Consider the following 17,524-nt stretch of genomic DNA (forward strand, 5'->3'; position numbering starts at 1 on the left):
CCAACTGAAGAAACAAGAGCTCTTAAGCCCCAACACCAAATATGAAAAGCATAAGAAAATGCTAAATTTAAACACAACCTATCGATCTAGTCTTTTCAGTACAAATGAAGGCTTATTGAAAGTTTGAGGAGGAATTGTTAAAGGGAGGGAGAACTGTTCAAAGAGCAGGTTAATTTTTTTCTGGGCTGTTGTGTTACACTGGTTAATTGTGTTCTATTATACAAGTACCACTTACACAATTGGGTTCTGTCCTTGGTCCTGACACCTCTAGTATTTTTAATCAATAGCATGGATGGAAATGCTGCAAGACTGTTCGATTTGCAAGTGACAAGAAGTAAAATGTGTAACAGAATCAGGTCCCCAAAAGATATCAGTGGGCTAGAATAAACCAAAGCTAATAAGATGAAATTGAATAAGAACAAATAAGAACTCTTTGCTGGGTTTCAAACAATCAAATGGATGAAAGAACATGGCAGTTTCCCTAAATGGCAACTAAACAAAATGGCTGTTCACTTGGGGGGAAAATCTCTGGGAGTGATAGTGGATTAAAAGTTCAATAAGAATAAACAACATGGTTTGTTAGCAAACAAACAAATGTGATTTTTGATTGCGTTACAAAAGGCAAAAAACAAAAGACATAGTGAACATCAGTCTTTTCTCCTCTCCACCCTCCATGGAATCTGATCTGGTCAGACCATAACTAGAATATCATGTCCTGTGTAAGGTGAAACAAGATCTTGAGAAGGACCGTGGCAGACAAGATAGGGCATGTGTGTCGGGTGAAAGCACCCAGGATGATGAAGAGCTTCAAGTTCATGTTACATGAGTATCTGCTGAAGAACTAACAGTGTTTATTGGAAAAAGAAAAGTTGGGGAGGACATGGTGGCTATCTTCAAGACTTTGAAGGGCTATCATGTGAAGGAAGATGGAAACTGTTCTTTGTGGTCCCATAAGGCAGAACCAGAACCAATGGGTGGAAAATTGCAAGGAGAATGATTCCAGGGCAACATAAAGAAAAAAATCTGAAGAAGCTGAGTCATTTGCAAATGGGTGGGCCATCTTGGTATGTAGTAAGTTCCCTGTCACTAATGATAGCCACCAAAGGCTGGATGACCACTTTTAAGGATGCTATAACAGGCATGAATGCTTTAGAGGAGGATTAGACTAGGTGCCCCCCAAAATCCCTTCCAAGTCAGAGAGTCTCTAATTATTGAAGGTAGCCAAGAGTGGGGACAAATCAGCTCCAGAGATTCCCGTGAATTAAAATCTCTAGGGGAAAAACTACCTTGGCAGGCACACAATTTGAAGATGCAGAGTATACAAAAAACATTTGGAAACCAAAAGAAAGTTTAGCAAATATAAAAATGCTATGTATAAATATACAATATAGACCACTTTTTCTGCAGAAGAGAAAAGAATGAAATATTTCCTCTTGTTTGTGGACTCCCATCTGACAGATATTTAGAACAAGTTAAATGTATAATATATTCCTGGAGCTGAAGGTGTTTCCAAATGCTGGCTCGCCTTCCACTGGAAAGCTGCAGAGGCAGGCCTGTCGCAGTGGCTGGGACTGCCAGATTAAATAAAGAAATCTCAAGGTCAGTCCTATGCCTCATGTATCCCACATGGTTTTAAAAACCCCTTGTGCTGGCTGCTGGTACAACCCAGCAAACAAACAGATTAAGCTTTCAACCACAGAGGCATCAGAAAGGTGGGACTTGATGATTTACTGTTTTACTATGTGGAAAGTACCATGGGTAGGTGAACATGTCAGATGCCTACTCTCTAAATGCATCACGCGTTGAACACTTATTGCCCTTCCAATCTACTTTCTAGGAATTCTGGGAAATCTGACTTTCTTACCTTGCTTTATGCAAAGAGATCCCCATCACTCTGAGGTGATTGTCTACGAGCCAGATAAGAAACCCACTTGTCTTTCTAGTTGGAAATTTACTTTTTCTTTTTTTTCCCAAAGGCTACCTTTGACATAACCTGGCAGACACGATCAACAGAGCATAAACACCTAGTGAAAGCTTCCAGTCCTAAGGCCCCTTTCAATAGACACCCGTGTCATATGCAGGATATGCTACACAGGACCTGTAAATCTCAGCCATACTTACTCAGAGAGGGCATAGGCCGGGGGAAACATTGGCCCTGGTTTGAACGAGCTAGAATCACCCTTCCTTCCCACACCAGCGTTTGCCTCTATCTCCTGAACTTGTCGAGTATTCTATAATGAAAAATGCAGAGGGCTGAAAGAAGGGGGGGAAAAGAGGAAAAGAACAGATACTCCAAAACAATGACTAATTCTGTTTGCCTAAAACACACACCCGACTTCATGCTTGCTGCTGAAAATCACAGGCATTCACACTAAAACCGCCCACAGCTTTTTCCATCTACTCCATATTCCGCATGGAATAGGGGTAATAGCACTAGAGACGATGGAGGTGGATACATAGTCGCAGATATCACTTTCCAGGTATTTGAAATCAATTGTTTCGAATGGATAAATGAATACACACACACACACACACACACACACACACACATACACACACACGTGTGTATGTGGAGCTTGTAGTCATGTAGCACGAGCAGTCATTTCATTTACCAAAATTCTGGACATTTCATTTAAAAAAAATGCAAAAATATAACCACCATTCAATTTCAGCTGATGGTATAATGCAAGAGTTGATGACATCGAAACATAACACAAATTGGGAAGTGCTCATTTTATTAATGCTTATCAATTAAGTGTGTTTTTTCCCCAATCCCTAATAGAGATGGCTCACAGAACACATTTACATTCCCAGAAATGAGTGACTGACTCACTGCAGCTGAGATTACATTTCATCTGAAGAGCAATGACTACAGTTTGAAGTCTGAAGTGTCTACTAGCAAAAGGAGTGCTGAGCTATGACTCTGCAGAGACAAGAAGCCAACATAATTCTAAGCTGCTCAGGATCAGGCCGGGGATACAAGAGAAACCCTCTCACAGGGCCACTCCCAATCAGATTTATTTATTTTTAAATCAAAGAAATATTCATGAAATTGGCTCTAGATGTCTAGGGTACTTTTGATCTCCTCCTGGGGATGATCCCTGAAACCACGTACACAATGACCTGGAAGAGTACAGGATTAGGCTTTTTTTCTTTATTTCTGTGTCTCCAAGCTTTCTCACCATCCCACCACCCAGAAGCCTTCAGCAGCACAAGGTGATCTATATTTCTGTTTTCCCTCACTGCAGCAAAAAAATGCCACTCACCATAGTTCCCACAGCCCAATAAAAACATATTTATTAAGTCCCCGCTTCATGCAAGGGCACGGGGAAATTTGGTATGTGTGAAAATGTCATAATAGTCTATTTCTGAATTAACACTTCCCCCTTCTTTTATCTGTATTATCTAGTTGTGTTTCCATAGTAAACATTTTTAAAAATGGAAATTCTCTTAACTTTTTTTCCCCTTTTGGGGGATCCAGACCTATAAATTCATTACTGTGAGGAACTCTGTCCGGAAACTCCCCTTCATTTTTGTTCTTAAAGCTAATTCAATATTATCTCAAGAGGCCTCAACGTGGACTGGATTGGGGATCAGCCTCAGAGCCAAGAAGACTTGAATGCAAGTCAGCCTCTCCAATATACTGGCTGTGGGACTCTGCCCAAATCATTGAAACCCTGGATGCTCCAAGCAATGCTCAAAATTCCAGATCTATATCAGAGGAGAGAATTTTCACAACAGGAATGATTTACACTGATGAAACCATAAGTCCAGACTAGTCTTCCCACCTACCCCTTGCAACTTTATCCCTAAATTAAGTGATTACTTTTCAATATTTACATTGCTAGCTAAGGCCTTCTCCATCCAGCTTAATTTACCACCCACGTGACTCCCCTAAGTTTTATAATTTAGAAAACAGACTTCCTGCTTTGACCTCTGTTCCTATCTCCCTTCATTTTCTGGTTCTCAGGCTTGAACGATATTATTTTTTCACTTATCCTCTCCTTTCGTGATCCCAAAGCACTCTTGCTATTAAGTCTCACGGTACACTTAGACAAAACCTTCTCTTTGCCTTTATGTAGGGAAACTGAGGCACCGAGAGGTAAAGCCAGCACTCGAGCTTAAGTCCCCAGCCCCCATGGGTCCTTGGCTTCTATTTGCAAATTATACCCAAGCCCAAACTGCCTAACACCGTTAAGGCAGGACTGAGTGTTGTATATAGAGTGCTGTCAAACCTCATTATTCTGGACTCTACCAATTCAGTCTCTGATAACTGACCCTGAACTGCCCTGAAATTTCCTTCTGCACAAGTTATAAAGAAAGGGCTTGCTATGCAATTGAATAATGTAAACAAGATTTGGGAGGCATGTTTAATCTACTCAATCAATCTATTTTTTTAAAGGACTTTAGCATATCGTTTGAAAGAAAATGGAAGTTTCTCATTAAGATCACAGCTTTGGAACTGAAAAGGGGACCTTGGAGGTCATCTTGGAGTCCAACCTCCCTCCTCGTTTTATGGAGGATGAAACTGAGACCCAGAGAAATTGGCTCACCGGGTAGAAAGTAGTGGTGGAAATTTGACTAAACGTCCTCTGACTGGAAATCCGGTCCACTGACTGACTACTGGACCCCAATGCCTCTGGAGGAGGTCAGGAGATAAGCCTTGTGGGCCTTCTTTTCCAAAATGGTCTGCAGTTCACCATATTTATTGAGTCTGATGAGTCCAGCCTCAAGTGGTCAGAATGTGGGAGAGGTGTGGCTATCACTGCAGTGCAATAGAAAGAGTTGTGAATTTGGAGAGGCGGCATTTTGGTTTGAATCCCAGCTCAGCTTCTGGGTCACCTGTGTGACCTTGTGTGAACAGTCATTTCAGTCTCTCTGGGTTTCAGTTTCCTCACTGACCGAAGGAGGGGGTCAGATTAGATGTTCCCTGAAGGCCTTTCCAGTTCTAGGACTAAGCTGTTATGTGTGACTTTGGCCAAGGCACTTCCCTTCCCAGGAATTTAATTTCCTTCTCTTTAAAAACAAAGGGGTTGTATTAGATGGCCTTGGAGGTCCCTTCCAGCTGGAAATATGGGAGCCTATAGATAGATCTAGATAGAGACATATAGAGATATAATTTCTATGCTATATAAAAATATATTTCAATTATATTTATTTATTACATTCAAATATCTATATATTTATAATCAGAAGAGAAAATTAAGCAGATTTTTTTTTGAGGCAACAGGGTTAAGTGCCTTGCCCAGGTTCACAAAGCTAGTGTCTAAGGTCAGATTTGAACTCAGGTCCTCCTGACTTTCACCTAGCTGCCTTGAGCCTATATTTTTTTAAATTAAAAAACCTAAGACTATTCAGGGAGAAAAGCCGTAAAAGAAAATATGTTTACTGCCAATTATCGAATAAGTTTTGCTGATAAATGTATCTCTACAACCAAAGCGTGTGGTTCCAATCAACTATTCATCTATTCATTCATCTACTCCCCAATCAGCTATCAACAGCAGCACCCAGAGTGGACACTGGAACTTCTTAAAGACCTTTGCTGGGAGCTTGGGCAGAAGACAAACCATAGATTCCTAAATATTAAAAGAGCACAGAGTGACATTTGCCAAGCCCACAATGAAACCTAATATTTGGTTTGTTGTGCACGTGACAGGGCATTCAAAACTATGAAGAAATCCAGGTCTCAGCCTTCAGTGATTGCCCTCATTTTAGAGGCCCCAGCCAAGCATCGGCTCCCTCCCACCTCCGCCCCCTGCCCACCAAAAGGAAGCGAGGAAAGCAATTTCATTTTCAAGGGAGATTAAACTATCGAGCCAAACAGAGCCTGATGGTGCTCTTTTTATCAATAATCAATTGGGAGAACTTCAATCTATGTTAACAATAGACTGGAGGGAGTTACCCATCTGCCTTTATTATGAGACCACGAAAGACTGAGGAACAGAAAGAAGTCTTTGCCTCTATAATCATTTACCATCCTCCCCAGCTGAATGTGAAAGGAAGAAGAGGCTTCCTGGGTTTGGACCCCTTCTCTCCACAACTACCCCCATCTCTGCATCACTGAGAGTCAAAGTCAACCTGTTTCCAGGCTCTCAAACTTCCAGAGCTGGGATTAGTCTAGTCTGTTCCTCCTCATTTTACAGTAGGGGAAATGGGGCTTTAGTGAGTTGTGCTAGGAGATCAAACTACTCAGAGCCTCAGAAAGACTCAGAAAGTCTTCCTTTGGGGCTTCTTCCCCTAAAGAGAGACAGCAGGAGATAATAGATAAAGTATAGGACTTGGAGGCAGGAAGCTTTGGGTTCAAATCCCAGTTCAGATGGTTTTTTACTATGATTCTGGGAAAGCCACTTCACCTCCCTGTGCCTCAGTTTCCTCATCTATAAAATGGGGCTGTCAATCATAGTACCCACCTCCCAGAAGTGTCGGGAAAGTCAAATGAGATGACGGATGTGAATGCTTTGCTAACCTTAAAGCACAACTGAAATGTGAGTTATTATTAAATGTGAGCTCCAACATGGGGTTGCCTCGTCACTTTTCAATCTTTTGGGGGGCCAAGATGATGCTAAGGATGAGACTCCTTCGTGGGAAGGTTTTGTTTGTGATGGTAAACTCTCCATAACTTGAAGGCCATGCCAAACATTTATCATTAGCATCAGCCCCTTCATCAATAATATCCAGATGCTGTTACTGCTGATCCAGTGAGGATTAAATTGGGCCCATTGAAGTTCCCCTGTTAAACTAACCTTGAAAATGATATTTCCCTCCACTGCAAGGTACTCTCCCATTTGGGCAATTCCCTGTCCCCGAAATCAATCAGAAAACTCCTTGCCAAACATTAATTGCCCACCCTGAAGGTCATTATGGATACTTTCAAAGCCTTCGAGATTGCATTATTGACCTCCGGGTTGGGCAGTTAACGTTTGGTGGGGTTAAGGCCTCTCCACTTTGCCGTGGGTGCACAGGTTCCTTTCCACAGGGGCATTAAATCAAAGGAAATGCCATCCTCCGTCGGTCACGATGACATGAAATATCAACTTGGTGAATCACTGTGAACCGGGATGGAACGGAACAGAATGGAGCTCCGCTCTCTCTTGGGTGCGCCAGTGGGTCAGGGAGGCTCGACAGAGAGATCAGTTCTCCGACAAGGCAATGCCCACCCATCACCATAACCATAAGCACAAGCATGGAGCCTCTGCTTTGGACTCCCCTGTCCATGTGAGGATAACAAAGGCGATGAAGGTAGCTTTGCTCTCTACCCAACCCTTTCTAGAAAAGAAACAATCGATCAACGCCGGGGCATTTCCTGATATTTACTGAATGTTCCTCTCCTGCCTAGATCTGGCCTATTGGCCCTTTGAACCAGTCATTAACTGGTAGGAAATGCCCTCCTCAGCAGCTGCTTTTGTGTAAATAGATACTCTTAGTTTCTGTGTCCCCCAGAAATGCCCGGGTGGTATCTAACACCCCAAAGTAACGTGCGTCAGGGCCAAACCACGAAGAAAAGCATGCTGCCTGCTAAATTAAACTCAAACCACATGATCCAGTCTATAAAATATACAAAACCCTGGGCCCGGTGACAGATTTATTGTGGCCTTACAGAATAAAGCCAAATATCTTTATAGAGGGAAAAAGTACACACACACACACATACACACACACACACACACACTCCAAAGCATACTGCTACTTTTGACCCAAACTGTCCCCAAACAGGAAGTAAAAACAAATTAACCAGCTGCAGCCTCCCCAAGTTACGAAGAGGACCAGCGTAACCAGCATTTCCTGTCATTGCCTGTCACTACCAGTGGGTCAGGATTGCTGGGCCTGTTGCTCTCTTTGCTTAATGACTGAAAATAGGAAGCTGGTTTCTTTGGAATTTGAGGGGTAAAGAATAAGGGGGACCATTGTCCACTCCAGGCTCGCCTATGGAAAATCAGCGTAACCTTGAGAAAAAGTATTTATTTAACCTTTGCTAGAGACACTTAACTAGGGCACGCCGTGCCCCCCCCCCCCCCCCCCCCCGAAACGATGCCCTAGAATAGCTCAGTTTGAGTTGCTTCAAAACGTGGCCATGATTTTGACTGGGGAGAAGCAGTTGCGGAGACCCACCCTTCCCACGAGCTCGATCAGAAACTGATAAAGGCACATGGGGCAGAAAAATATTTCTCCTGGAGAACTAGCTGGCCCAGGGCCTGGTGGGTTTGGCCAATGGGTTTGAGGCTGGCTCCTGCCCTCGGGATGAGGTGGGCCCCTCTCGAGTGTGCTCCTGAGCAGGCTGGCTGCCTTGCAAAGAGCCCCATAGATCTCATACCTTGGTTTTCTTTTTCCAAGTTAGCACACTGCACACCCATGGATTTGGGATTTGTGCCTTCCTCTCCCACTGAGAAACTCCAAATCCCTCATTATATACTTCGGGTCTGTCAACTTTGAAGGCCTTAAGAAAGGCAGCTTTTGCCCGGGAGTGTCCCCCATCAGGAAGGAAACCTCCTTTTTGCCCTTCTGTGATAGATGGCTGAAAGTAGCTGCCACCACCCCTCCTCTACCCCCCAAATGAAAAGGGGGACAAAGAGGGTGTTGGAGAACAAGTCAGTCCGTCAGTCAGTCAGAAGTGCCGCCAAAATCCCAGGACGTTCTCCAGCCAGGCGGGCCCTCCCTTCGGGAGTCTGCCAATCGCGGGCCACTGCCCAGCCAGGGTGCAGGGGCTGAACAGACTTCTTATTGACGCGGCTTATGTCTGCAGGGTGCAGTTCTCTGCAAGCCTTTTCATCAACAGATCTGATTACAAGGGCACATTCACCCCCAATTTTAGGTACCCAGGAGCCCTTGGACAGAAAATAGGGGAGGGCTTGCTTGTAAAGTGGGGCCAGTTTTCACTGAAGATGGTCCTTCTCCACTTAGCCTAGGCTGCCCCAAAGAGATGTTTGCTGATTGACCCAAGCGGGGAGGTTTCATTTATTTGCGCCAGTCACCCAGGAAAACAAACCCATGGGGGCTTTTGTCTGACTCTCTAAAAATAGCCAAGCTCGGAGAAGTCCCAAGCCTGGAGGCCAATGGGTTTGCTTGGAGCCCCGGAGAGTGGGCACTGGGGCCCTGCTGTTCACTGAGACTTCCCTTCCTGGGCTACAGAAGGAGGGATTTGGTACAAGGAGCGCATCCGGCTCTGTGTTTTGTTCAAAAGTCTGTTCTGGAAAAAAAAATAATCAAATACTCCAGACAGACGATTGAAAATAAAAACAACCCATAAAAAAGTATGGGCTTCTGCCTTCAATAGAAAGTCCCGTGTAAGGGCCAAGAGTAACCTTAACACTACATGACAAATTAATTTCCTCAATTAGTAAAGCAAATAAATGCAGAATCATGCTACAGGATACAGGCCCAGGCTAAAATTACCTTCTCTTTTTCTGATGTTTTATTTTATTTTGGGTCTGGGGGAAGGGGAGGAAGAAAGAATTCGGTTAACTTCTAGTCTTCCTAAGTCCCCGCTGCACGAGAGGCACTGCGCTAGGCACCAGGGCTCTTGCAGCACAAGGAAAGGTGAAATGAAAATTGCCTGCTCTAGCTTTCTCTTTCCTTACCCATCTCTCCTGAGCAAGCCTGCCCCCCCCTTTCTTCTTCTTTCTTCCCCTGCAAGCTGCCTGCTTCCTCCTCAGGCCTGCCCCAGTTTGGCCGGCTTCCATTGACATAAGGAGAGGAGGTGAAGCTCTGCCCGAAGGGGTACGGTTATCTGAGCACAAAAGAGAATTGTGGTGGCTTTCATCTGGGCCACCATTTGGACTTGGCTTTTCTGGGTGCCGTAAAAAGAGCAGCCATTCATCCCAGTATCTCAGGAAATAAAAAACCCATGCAAATTCACCCTCTAAATAGGCAATCAGTGTTTCCCTGGAAAGGAGACAGGGCTCAGGGTCTTTTAATTTTCACCTGGGACAATTACTTTTTCAACTCTATAGGAGAGGAGAACGCAGAGTGTGGCTCACTTGGGTGGGGAAAGCCATTTCCTTTGCCGGTCTGGCCAAAAGGGAGCCCTAGGAGCAAGGAGGGATTGCCTGGGACACACACAAGACTCACGCCATTCCTCAGGGTGGTACCTGCTCTGCAGGGAGGGATGGGGGGGGGGGACTGGCTGGGGTATGTCAATGCAGTAGCATAAGGAAAGCATTTTGCAAACTGTAGGGCACTATATGAAGTCTACTGATCATCATTATTATTGTTATTCCAGTCTGCAACATGCCCCCCCCCCCCCGCTTTGGTTCCTCTTTGTGGAATATGAGGGGGGCATTAGCTGTGTTTCTATCTATAACAGGGAGGGGGGTTATCAGTGAGATTCCTGTCTGCCACGGGAGCATGAGGAAGGGCACCATTTGGAAACACTGATTGCAGTGGGAAGGGGGGGGGGCACCAGCTAGCATTTCTGCCTGCAGTAGAAGTGGAGGGGAAACTAGATGGGCTTTGTGTCTGCAGGGAGCGGGGGGGGGGGGGGACTCCCGCCTGATGGGTTAACCGAGATTCCTGTCTGCAGTGGAAGTCGGGGTGGGGCAGTAGCCAGGTTCCTGTCTCCAGTGGGAGAGGATTACAAAATGGGGTTCAGAGTCTAGAGTAAACGTGGGGAGCGACAACTGGGATTTATGTCCCCGGTGGGAATGGGGAGCATCAGCTAGGCTTCCTGTGCCCAGTGAGAGTAGGGAGACTAAATGGGTTCTTGTCTTGAGAATGGGTGGGGGACCAGTGGGAGTTGCAAGGCATTAGCTAGGGTTCTGGTCCTAGTGAGAGCAAGGGGGGTATGAAATCAGGTGCTTGTCTACTGTAGGGGGCAGCAGGTGGAATTTGTCTTCAGTTGGAGGGGGGAGCAGATGGTATTAGTGGGAGTGGGGAGGGGGCAGACGAGTGTCCCACTTTGGGGTGAGAGCAGAAGGGGCGCCAGCTGAGGATACTTTAAGAATTGGGCATGTGGGGGTCTCTGATGGGCTTCCTTCTGCGGGAAGAGATGGAGGGCTGCCAATTAAGATTCTTGCCTGCAGTGGGCAGGGGAATCAGATGGGGTTTCTGTATGCCGAGGGAGGCATCAGAATGTCTGTGGTGAGAGTAGGGGAATACAAAATAGGGTTCCTGCTGGAGAAGGAGTTGGGGGGCAGCAGCTGAGATCCGTGTCTCCAGTGGGAGCGGGCTGTGTGCACCAGGTAGAGTTCCTGGGAATGATGAGAATAGAGGGGCACACTAGGAGCCAAGTGCCCATCCGCAGTCGGAATGGGGGGTACCAAACGAGGTTTGTGTCTATCATAGGAGTGGGGGGGTCATGAGCGGAGCTCCATGTCTGCAGTGGGGGGGGGGCGGGAGGTAGCTAGGGTTTGTGTCTGCAGTGGGAGTGGTACCAGCTAGGGTTCACGTCTGCAGAGAGAGTAGGAGGGGCACCAGTTGAGATTCTTGTCTGCAGTGGGAAGGGGGGCGTCCGTTGGAAGTAGCATCTTCAATGGAGTAGGAGGGGCACCAGTTGAGATTACAATCTACAGTGGAAATTGGGGGGGGGAGTTAACCAGTTGTAATTTCTACTTGCAGTGGGAGTGGGGGGGGGAGGCTGGAATTCAGCTTTGGATCCCCTGGCAGTTTCAGCCCACATTCTCTTTTGTGATTCAAAAGAGTGTGATTCAGTTTCTTTGGCCCCCTAAAAGGCTCCCCCCCTTCTATGTTCCTAAAGTGTACTCCCTCTTGGATCCTGAGGAAAGTTGAGGGGGGGGGAGCTAAAGCTGCTTGAGTGACTGAATGTTAGGAGTGGAGAGTAGGGAGAAGGAAATCCGTGCTTTCAGGGCTTGCGTAGTGCTGTATAGCAAATAGCCCGTGGGCTCTCCCTCAAGCCAGCCGGCTCAGCTTTTCGTCTCACTGGCTCGGGCACTAGCGTTGGGTCTTGGGACAGCCTCCCAATGCCTAGGTACTGGTAGCTACTTAAGGGAGGCGTCCCACCAAGTAGCTTCCTAAAATCAGGAGTCTTGTCTCCCGGAGCTTCTACCTCCCTCCACCCCCCCACCCAGACGATTTAACAGCTGATAGAAACGCTTCCTGGGAATGGCCAGAACATTTTAACAAGCAGAGTTAATCAACTCTGCATCTCCTGTAATGTTCATTTAAAGCTGGGGAGGGGGGGGTCCTGGAGTCCTCATCCATGAGGATGAATGAGATAAACATACTGGAAGAAAAGCAGATAAACATATACAGGATTCTTCTAGAATTAGGATGGTGATGGTCATCATCATCATCATCATTATAGTTATTATTATTATTATTACTATTATTACTATTCATCACTATCCTTCCTCTCGAGTCTGGAAGGATTCAGCATTTGACAGGTTAATTGCCTGCGTTGGGAATACAGGATCCTTCATTATGCCTCAGTTTCCTCAAACATGCCTAATAATCAACAGAAAATCCTTTCCCCCCTCAGCTCTTTTGAAAAAAAAGAAAAGAAAAGAAAAAGAAAAAGAGAAAGGTAAAAGGACCAAGGCACCAATCTAGAATCTTTTAGAGGACTGAGTCAATTCAGCTGTCCTATTCAGCTGGCTGGGAGTCAACCCTGACCTTTCTGAGCCTGCTCTCTCTCTTTACAATAAAACTGATTACGATTTCTTCCTTGATCCTACGATTGTTCCTCATCGGTTTTTTTTTTTTTTTTTAAGACCACAGTCATCAATTTAATACCAAGCAGGACTAAGTGGCAGATTTATTGGAGCTCTTTACTGGTAGGCTGGAATGACCTGAAAAGAACTTTTCTTTAGGCAAAGTCATTAACACCTGATAAAGTAATTGATACCTCGCTAATCCCCCAGCTCCGCGGCCGTGGTTCACACGGGGGCACTGGGATCTCTGGCCAGTGTCTTAGCCATTTTAGGAAGAGGAGGAGCGCCGCCCCGGGCTCTCTAAAAGCGCACCCTGCCATAGACCTAATGGCATCCTCAGCGGGCACGATTTTTTTTTCCAACTGCGGATAAAATTACTTCCCCTTCCCCCATCAAACAGTATATTTTATTTCCTTAGAAAATAGTCCCTGCCCCGTTGTAGCTGCGGGAGGCAGTTTTCTCCCTTTCTTTTTCAAAAAGCCACAGCCATATTCTATTCGTGACCAACAACGACCTCCTGCACAAAACGGGCAGAAACAGCGGGTTTTTGTGGGCTTTTCCCCCTTCTCTGCCCTAAAGAGTGACAGACTAGTAACAGTGGGTTCAGGAGGGGTTGGGTGGGGGTGGGAAGGAGAAGAGAGAGCCCAATCCATCTGTTCTGTGAGTTAAAAAAAAAAAGAACTCGCCAACGTTGCCGCAGGTATCCCAACACCCCAACTGAGGCAGGGCTGCGGAGACTCGGGAGCCCCGGCTGACATTCGATAGTTTTAACAAGCCAGAGACTATTACCTCACTCTAATTATGGGATCAGGTTCCCCGTCGAACACGGACGGTGATTTATTCTCGCCCGATATGCCCCGAATCCCCACGTTGCTAATCCTATCCCACCAGTTCTTCCCCACGGGAGAGGGGGAAATCGAGCCCACCGCCTCGACCTGTGACTGGCCCGGCGACCAGGCCAGCCTGGAACGCCGACGCAATCCGCGCCCCGGCGGACCGCCTGGGAAAGGCAGCACCCGGGGAAAGCGACCGGCGCCGCGGGCCGCGGAAAGTGTGGCGGCCGGGCGGCGGGCGGAGGCCCGGCCGGAGCTCCCCGGGCACCCAGCCCTTCCCCCAGATGCTCTGCTGACTTTTTCCTATCGAGCGGCAGGCCGGGTAGCACGAGCCTACTGGCCACCGGGATGCATTACAAGTCCAACGGAATCCAGACAATGAAGTGAAACCGAGCCGGTTTCGTGGCAAGTTCTCGTCCGGATCCCCTGGGGACTTTCTGCTCGAACCCGGGACCGCGGGGAGGCGAGACCGGTCGCCCCCGTTCCAGCCGCCGGGTCTGCCCCCTTTAGCATCCATTCGGACAGCCCTCCCTCTAAAAAGAGCCGCCCCCCAGCTCCCATTCTTGTATACACTGCAGCTTCGGAAATTCCTAGACAGGACACACATGGGGAGGCAAAGGCCCGATTTCCGAAGCGCTTCGGGGACCCGGGCAGAAGTGAAGGGGGACCGGGCTGCCACAAGTACCCCTCCGGCCTCCTTTATTCTCTCCTTCCAAAGAGCTTCCTAACAACCAACTTGCCGGGCTCCCGCTGCCGTTGGGAGGGCTCGCGTCCCCTCTTTTTGCTAAGTCGGAGAGGAGCGAACGGGAACGGGTCGTGCTTGTGCTCCCCCGTGTCTCCCATTAGCTGGTTCTGCCAGGTTGTGCTGGCTGAGCACTATTGCGGCATGTGTCAAATCTGACACCCGTGGCTGTAATTTAAGAGCTCTGATGCGCAGAGAGGCTGCAATGATTCAGCAAGGAAACCTATGAGAAGGCAGAACCTATGGAGAACTGGGAGCTAAGTGTGTGCCTGGGCAAAAAAAAAAAAAAAAGGGAGGGGGAGAAGTTGCCACTTGGCCGGGCTGGCCCCTGCCTCGGGAGCGCCCGCCCGCTGCCCACCTCCCGGCCCCGCGGCCTTTAGCCTCTGCTGCGGGAAGAGAGAAAGCCCTCCGGCTATTTGGCTCAATTACCAATGACAAGAGCAAAACAGTTCATAGTAAACAGCACTTTAACTGGGCTCTGCTTCTTTGTTTCTAGGCAGACTACAGTGCGGTGGCAAAGCCGAATAAGTGCGCATGCCCTGGGAGATGTACAGCAAAATCTTTTGGCTCCCTCTCTTCACCCCTCTCACTCTCTTGGTAACTATTGTGCCATGGGAGTCTGTCAAGTACTTTCTACAGCTTGGGAAGAGAGGAGAGTAGTCAGAGATGGGAGCAGAAAAGCCAGCTCCCAGGCAAAAAAAAAAAAAAAAAGACCGTCTGGGGAAGAGGGGGGTTAGGGTGGGGGAGAGAAAACTGAAAATGGGGGGGGGGGAGCGTTAATTTCTGGGGTTTTTTTTAAACAAAAAATGGAGAGGTCGAATCAGCCAGTACACGGGCTCAGACCTCGAGAAGGGAGCGATTTTAGCTCAAATAGCCACTGCCCAGAGCCCGGCGTTCATCGCCAGCATTTGTAAAACAACCAACTGTCCCTCTCCTAAGTCTTCAGGATTGTTTCTGAAAGCCGGGGGTGCGGGGTGCGGGCTGGGGCCGGGGGCAGAGTCGGGACTGGGGGCAGAGTTGGGACTGGGGGCAGAGTCGGGGCGCGGGCTGGGGCTGGGGCAGAGTCAGCGCACTGACCAAAATGAGCAGCCTTTTCGAAACGAAAGGAAGGGAAATGTTTTGACTCTGATTGCCGTCCTGTCGGCTTTGGAGCAATGCATGTAATCTGCTGCGAGTCCCGGATCCACAAATCCAAGGGAAAGTTCACCCACAAAGAAGCACTTCCCTAATAAAAGGCAGACGAGAATGAATGCCACGCAAAGGACACCAAGACGTGTCCCCTAAGACAGACGCAGGAGCCCCACATCCCTCATTAGAGTTGTTCCCCCCCGCCTTCTTGAGAGACGCAATCAATCCACCAACCAAACTTTCACTACTCATTTGCTGCAGTTGTTTTGTTTTTGTTTTTGTTTAAGTGAAGGCTCAAGAATGGAAAAACTCCCCCCTCCCCAAAATCATTTTCGGAACATCCCTTAGAATCTAAAAGCGACATTATTCTTTACAGGTCCCAATAGTATTTAAAAGGAAGAAGAAAAAAAAGAGGAAGAGGAAGAGGAGGAGAAGGAGGAGGAGGAGGAGGAAGAGGAGGAAGAGAGGAGGAGAAGGAGGAAGAGGAGGAAGAGGAGGATGAGGAGGAGGAAGAGGAGGATGAGGAGGAGGAGAAGGAGGAGGAGGAGGAGGAGGAGGAGGAGGAGGAGGAGGAGGAGGAGGAGGAGGAGGAGGAGGAGGAGGAGGAGAGAAGAAGAAGAAGAAGAAGAAGAAGAAGAAGAAGAAGAAGAAGAAGAAGAAGAAGAAGAAGAAGAAGAAGAAGAAGAAGAAGAAGAAGAAGAAGAAGAAAGACAAGGAGGAGAAGGAGAAGAAGAAGAAAAAAGAGAGAGAGAAGGAGGAAGAAGAGGAGGAGGAGGAGAAAGAAGGAGAAGAAAAAGAAAGAGGAGAAAAAGAAAGAGAAGGGGGGGGGGGGACCTTGCCAGGTTTGCTGAGCCGGAGCGCAGAGGAAGAGCGTTGGTGAGGGAGCCGCTTACAATTTACAGCACTGCGTTTCCCCAAAAATAAATTTGGGGAGGGGGAGAAAAATGTCTTTCCAAAAAGATCTTTAGTTGCGCAAATGATTTTCTCCCGCAACGCCACGCACTAAGCCCCCTTCCAGGCGTTTTGGCAAAAAGAAAAAAGAAAAGAGGGAACACGAAAACAAAATGTACAGAGCCGTCAAAAATCTCACCTCGCCAAAAGGCATCTCTCTCTTGCTTGCAAAGAGGGCATGACTATTATTAATATTAATATGATAGTTTTGATCGCTCTGACTGTTCTGGTTTTGTGGGAACTCCCTCCGTCCCAGGGGCGACTTGGGGGGGCGCCTCCTTAAGAACTTTGCTCCCCAAAAGAAAAGTCCGGTTGCGGCTTACCTTCCGCTGATGGTCTGGAGTAGCAGCGGCGGCTGGATCGGCTACTACGGGGCCCAGCTCTCAGCTGCAGCAGCAGCAGCAGCGGGAGCAGCAGCAGCAGCAGCAGCAGCAGCAGCAGCACATGCCATATGTTAGCTGCAGAAGCAAAAGCAGCACTAAGCAAAGTCGCCCAAGTGCTGGGGGAGGCTTTAGCAGGGGTGCAGGACGGATGCCGCCATTTTAAAGCCCGGCTTCGGAAATCATTAGATATAAGCAAATTAAAGCCCGCCCCACCTCCAGAACTTCATGACTGGGACGTGCAAGCCAGCTCCAAGTATGCAGCTCTGGGGGATAAAATGTCAAGACGAGAGCGAGCCCCGCGCCCGCCGCCGCCGCCGCCGCCGCCCGCGCGCTTCCGCGCCTCCGCCGCGCGCCGCCCGCGCCTCCAGGGCTCCGCCGCCGCCGCCGCCGCGCGCCGCCGCGCCCGCCCTGGCAACACAGCAGCCCGGGGCTCGCGGCCCCCCGGATCGCGGCGGGCTCCCGGATTCCGGGGCGGGCCGCTGCGCCCCGCTAGGGGCCCCCCGACTCCGCAGAGTTCGCCCCTCCTCACTGTCACTCCCCCGGGCCGACTTGGTTCAGTCCAGCCCGAGTGCACCTAATAGCTTCCAAGATCTATGTCGTACATGCTTGGAGCTCGGGCTGGCTGCTGCCATAGCAACCCAGGCAAAAGCCTCACTCCTCTCTAGCTAAATGCATCTATCAATACTCTAAGGTGAGTCAACAAACCAATTAACACAAACAAATGCACCGCTGCACTGCCCGGGAAAGGAAGGAAAAACACACTCACACGCTCACAGAGACCCACACCCAGGGGCGCTCCCCTCCGCACGCCGCCGGGACCCGGGGGGCTCGGCACCGATAGGGGGAGGTGGCGGCTTGGCGATCGGCGCAGCCCCGAGCCGCCGG

At 48.3% G+C, this 17,524-nt stretch overlaps 1 protein-coding gene across 5 annotated transcripts in view; it reads right to left on the reverse strand.

Moving 5' to 3' along the window:
- Positions 1–16,957, reverse strand: part of MBNL3 (muscleblind like splicing regulator 3) — a 153,833-nt gene extending 136,876 nt beyond the window's left edge. For 3 of the 5 annotated variants that reach the window (XM_031944641.1, XM_031944642.1, XM_031944643.1), the window contains exon 1: positions 16,580–16,956. The gene's annotated coding sequence lies outside the window, so the exon portion shown is untranslated. Of the gene's footprint in view, positions 1–16,579 lie in introns of all 5 variants that reach the window. The other 2 variants (XM_031944646.1, XM_031944644.1) reach the window with 2 other exon arrangements.
- Between the last annotated feature and the right edge of the window lie 567 nt (positions 16,958–17,524).

This window comes from Sarcophilus harrisii, chromosome X, assembly GCF_902635505.1.
Source record: "Sarcophilus harrisii chromosome X, mSarHar1.11, whole genome shotgun sequence".
NCBI lineage: Eukaryota > Metazoa > Chordata > Mammalia > Dasyuromorphia > Dasyuridae > Sarcophilus > Sarcophilus harrisii.